The sequence below is a fragment of the Jaculus jaculus genome, chromosome 8, assembly GCF_020740685.1.
Source record: "Jaculus jaculus isolate mJacJac1 chromosome 8, mJacJac1.mat.Y.cur, whole genome shotgun sequence".
NCBI lineage: Eukaryota > Metazoa > Chordata > Mammalia > Rodentia > Dipodidae > Jaculus > Jaculus jaculus.
In genome coordinates, this window is record NC_059109.1 from 126,728,776 (window position 1) to 126,734,068 (window position 5,293).

At 45.4% G+C, this 5,293-nt stretch overlaps 1 non-coding gene across 1 annotated transcript; it reads right to left on the reverse strand.

Annotated features, from left to right (window-relative positions):
• Nucleotides 1–4,062: 4,062 nt before the first annotated feature.
• LOC123463153 lies at nt 4,063–4,165 on the reverse strand. The gene has a single exon (XR_006638760.1). It is a non-coding gene; the product is annotated as a U6 spliceosomal RNA (small nuclear RNA).
• Between the last annotated feature and the right edge of the window lie 1,128 nt (nt 4,166–5,293).

The window sequence follows — 5,293 nt, forward strand, 5'->3', positions numbered from 1 at the left end:
AGCCCCAGTTTCCTCATGTGTACAACCGGGTTTGGGGTGAGCACAGAAGAAGACCCACAGCAAGGGTTGCTGGGAAGACTCACTGAGACACTGGATGGGAAGCCACTGCCTAAACGTCCCCCCTAGAAATGGGCAGGGTGTTTTGCCTCACCCCAGGGCTTCCCCTCAGCTTCCAGTGTGATCCACAGCCAGACTCAGTTTCCTTTCCAGCCCACAGGTCCCCTCGTCTGTGACACTGGAGAGTGGAGTTCTGAGAAGAGACACAGCCCTTTCCAGAACCATTCTCTAACAGTGTTCCCAGACCTCACATGCGGGGGTCCTTCTAGGGTGGAAAATAACTTACTGTGGAGGGCTGGCACACACTTGCAGAGTTTTTCCAGGTCGGAAAGCTGGCTTTCTGCACCTCATGGAGCCTTGGAAGATGAGTAAAGCCCACACAGAGGACATCATGCTAAAAGTCTAAATGAAACCAGAGCCTCAACATGAAATTAAATCACTTGAACTCTGTTCTGGAAAGTTACTTTGATGTTAAGAATGGTGACATGACAAAAGAAGGAAGCCTGCAAATTTCAAGTTGAGCATGCCCTGTTTTAGTTTTGTATTAAAAGCAAAACATTTTGTTAACTAGTTTAGGTCTTCTAAAATTAATGCACCCAATAGGCATCTGAACTGTTTTCTTTTTTTTCTTCCAGTAGTGGGAACTGAACCCAGGCCCCCACATGTGTTAGGCAAGTGCTCTGCCACTGCCACACCCCCCAGCCCCTGAGGACTGTTTATTTATAAGATAGGGTCTCACTAAGTTGCCCAGGCAGTACTTGAACTTGAGATTTTCCTGCCTCAGCCTCCTGAGTAGCTGGGGTCGTATATGGTGCCACCAGGCCTGGCTTCAACTCTTTCTCTATTAAAATAGTTCAGTCATGAGGCTGGAGAGATGGCTCGGTGGTTAAAGGTGATGGCTTACAAAGTCTCCTGGCCCAGGTTTGGTTCCCCAGTACCCAGCCAGATGCAAAATATGGTACATATGTCCGGAATTCATTTGTAGCTGCAAGGGTCCCTGTCATGCCCATTTTTCCCTCCCCCCTCTCTCAAATAAATAAAATATTTGGGAGGGAGAGATGGCTTGGCAGTTAAGACACTTGCCTGTGAAGCCTAAGAACCCAGGTTCAATTCCCCAATACTGACATAAGCCAGGTGAACAAGATGGTGGATGTATCTGGAGTTTGTTTGCAGTGGCAAGAGACCCTGCTGTGACCATTCTCTCTCTCTCTCTCATAAATAAATAAATAAAATATTAAAAATATTTTTAAAAGTTGAATGCTGGCTTTAAATTTTTTTAATTATTTACTTATTTGCTTGAGAGGGAGGGAGAGAGGAAAGAGCAGAGAAAGGGAGAGAATGAACACAAGGGCCTCTAGCCACTGTAAATGAACTCCAGATGCATGGGCCACCTTGTGAATCTGGATGACATTGGTACTGGGGAACCAAACCTGGGTCCTTAGACTTCACAGGAAAGTGCCTTAATTGCTATGCCATCTCCCCAGCCCCTATTTTCTTATTAAAAATTCTTTTTCAGGGGCTAGAGAGATGCCTTAGAGGTTAAGGCGCTTGCTGGCAAAGCTAAAGGACCCAGGTTTGATTCCCCAGTACCCACATAAAGCCAGATGCACAAGGTGGTTCATGCGTCTGGAGTTTGTTTGCAGTGGCTAGAGTCCTGGTGCACCCATTCTCTTTCTCTCTCTTTTTAAAATAAATAAAAATATTTTTAAAAAGTTATTTTGGGGGGGGGCTGGAGAGATGGCTTAGCTGTTAAGATGCTAGCCTTTGAAGCCTAAGAAGTCATGTTCCAATCTCCAGTTCCCATGTAAGCCAGACACACAGTGACACGAGCGTGCAATGTTGCATTTGCACACTAGAGGGGGCATGCATCATGCATCACGCATCATGCATCTGGAGCTCCGTTTGCAGTGGCTGAAGGCCCTGGCAGGCCCATTCTCTCTTTCTCCGTCTGCCCCTTTCTCTTTCTTACTCAAATTAATAATTTTTTGTTTGTTTTGAATCTAGGGTCTTTTGGATGCTAGGCAAGTGCTCTACCATTGACCTATATCCTCACCCCTTTAAAAATTATTTATTGATTGATTTATTTAAGGAGATGGGGGAGAAAGAGAGAGACAGAGTGAGTATGGGTACATCAGGGACTCCTGACATTGGAAAAAAAAAAAACAACGACAAAACACCCTCCAGATATACAGACACATGCTGCTTTATGCATCTGGCTTTATGTGGGGAGAACTAACAAATCAAAGCCAGGCTGTCAGACTTTGCCAGCAAGCGCCTCTAACCATTGAGCAATCTCCCCAGCCCTTAAGTTTAAGTGTGTGTCTATTTCTGGGTGTGTGTGTGTGTGTATGATGCATCTGTGGATGTGGGTCTGTGGGTGGGTGTGTATGTACCATGGTGCACGTGGGGAGACCTGAGGGCAACCTCAGGGTGTGTGTCCTTTACCTTCACTCTGCTTGTGACAGGTTCTGTCTTGCTGCTATTTCGTTTTGGCTACTTCACTTCATGTCAAGTTGGCCCCACAAGCTTCTGGATTCTCCTGGCTCTGCCTCCCATTGCTATAGACATTTTGGGAGCGCAGCTTGCTGTGAATGCCAGGAAGCTGAATGGGGGCCTAGCCATCTCCCCAGATCCTTCTCATCCCTGCTAATTATTTCTTGTTTGAAATAGTGTTTCATGTAGTCCAGGCTGGCCTCAAACTCATGTTGTTACTGAGGATGAACTTGAACCCCTGATTCTCCTGTCTTCACCTCCAAAGTGCTGGGATGACAAGGTACCATCTTGCCCACTACCCATGGCCCTTTAAAAAAACTTTAAAAAATATTTTAGCTGGGCATGGTGGTGCACACCTTTAATCCCAGCACTTGTGTGGTAGAGGTAGGAGGATCACCATGAGTTCAAGGCCACCCTGAGACTACACAGTGAATTCCAGGTCAGCCTGGGTTAGACCTTGTAGCCCATTCCCTTAAAATTATTTCATTTATTTATTTGAGAGAGAGAAAGAGAGAGAGAATGGGTGTGCCTGGGCCTCCAGCTGCTGCAAACTCCAGACATATGCACCACCTTGTACATCATCTGGCTTAGTGGGTCCTGAGGAATCAAACCTGGATCCTTTGGCTTTTCAGGAAACCACCTTTAACTGTTGAGCCATCTCTCCAGCCCTAAAAGTTTAAAAAATGTTTAGAACAGTGCCTCACTAAATTTCTCAGGCAGGCCATGATCTTCTAATCCTCCTGCCTCAGTGTCCTGGGTGGCTAAGATTATAGGTCTGTACCATCATGCCTGGATACTTTCTTTTTCCTAAATCACAGTCCTTAATGCTTTGTGCATGAACCCTTAAATTTATTCTATTTTCCCAGACATTGGTTTAATTTTTGATTTTAGTTAGTTGCTAACCTTTTGAAGTCTGGGATATTTCACATAGAACTTTTGAAAAGGAGCTGGCCTGGATGGGCTGCATTCTGCAATCCAGCCACCAGATGGCGCAGCGCCACGCCATTCTCTAACACCTCTGTTTAGCTTCAGATCCAGGGAGCTTCTGGCTGAAACCTTTAATGGTAACAACCTGAAAGACAAAAGAAAAATTTAGCAATGGCACGGTGGCACAGGCCTTTAACCCCAGCAGTAGGGAGGCAGAGGTAGGAGGATGGCTGTAAATTCAAGACCAGCCTGAGTGAATTCCAGGCCAGCCTGGACTACAGCCAGACCGTACCTCATAAAACCAAAAACTAGAAAAGAAAAAGAAAAACCTAGTAACCTAGTTGTAGTAATCTCAAGGCAGTGAGGCTGGGAGTTTTAGAGGGTGAAAATGGAGATTAACTCTCCATTTATTTAGAACCTTCTAGCATGTATCTGTCTTCATGCGTGTCTTGTTGAGATAATAAAAGGATACTAATATTTTCTTTGATTTATTTGCAAGTAGATAGAGAAGAGAGCCAGAGAGAATGAGAGAGGGAGGATGGACACACCAGGGCCTCCTGCCATTGCAAACGAACTCCAGATGCAAAAAATATGGAACGTATCATGAATGTGTCCGCACTGAGTAGGGTCCACGCTAACGTTCTCTGTATTGTTCCAATTTTAGTATATGTGCTGCTGAAGCCAGCACTAATAATAGTTTCAAAAACAGTATTTTTTTACGTTTAGGAAGCACTGAACATTCTAAAAATTAAAGATAAGAATTGCCCACATCCTGTGTGTTCCTAACAACATTTTGGTATCTATTCACCTCTTTTTTTTTTTTTTCTTTAGGTGGGGTCTCACTCTAGCCTGGGATTAATCAGGAATTCAATATGTAGTCTCAAACTGGCCTTGAACTCACAGCGATCCTCCCTCCCTCCTCTGCCTCCTGAGTGCTGAGATCAAAGGCATGTGCCACCGTGCCCGGCTCTCTTTTTACCTACTTCTTCTTATGACTCTCATATAAATCCAGCTGAAACTGGAGAAAGGCATCAGAAACATCCACATGACTGAGCAGAGACCTCGAGTAAAGTGTGCCGCTCACCTTCCATTTTATCAAGCACCTCACGCGAGGCTGAGCTCAGAAATACCTCGTCCTTGCCAAAGTCAAGAACAGTATCCGCATTTTCTCTGAGCGTCTGGCTTTTTTCTCTCGACTTCTGAGCGTGTATAAAATTGAATTATGTACGTACCAAGTCAACATTCCAGTTTTCCTGGCAGGGGCCAACGCTGCCAGTGGAAACAGTGTTTTCATTTTCTTCCTTTCTTTCTCGCCGTCGTCTGTGCTGTTCTGGCTTCTCTGTGAGCGTATTTTCCCCTCTGCTCTTGGCACCGTGAAGTTGCTAAATTCTTCCAGATTTGGGGTCAGATGCCATCTTAAATCTCTGGTTTTGACAGGCTAGGTCGGTGGTCACTGAGATATGATCCAGAAAAACTTTCCTTGGGACCATCTGTCAATCACATGTCTACACCCGAGGAGGGAGAATTTGGCAACTGGACTGCACGTGGGGGCCAGAGTCCACTGCTGTTTGCTGAGATTGTATCCGCTCTGGGCTGGGCATAGCACAAGTTGCCAAGACATCCTTGGTGGCTGGAGCCCAACCTGGAAGCCCTTGGCAAGAGCCCTATCTTTTGTTCCTTTCGGCAAGTCTCCACAGTATTTCTACTTTTTCCCACTGTGGTGCCAAGGGCCATGTTGGCTTTTCCATTGTCATCATGAGTTGAAATGTGTGTGTGTGTCTGTGTATGCACATGGGTATAGGCACATATGTTTGTG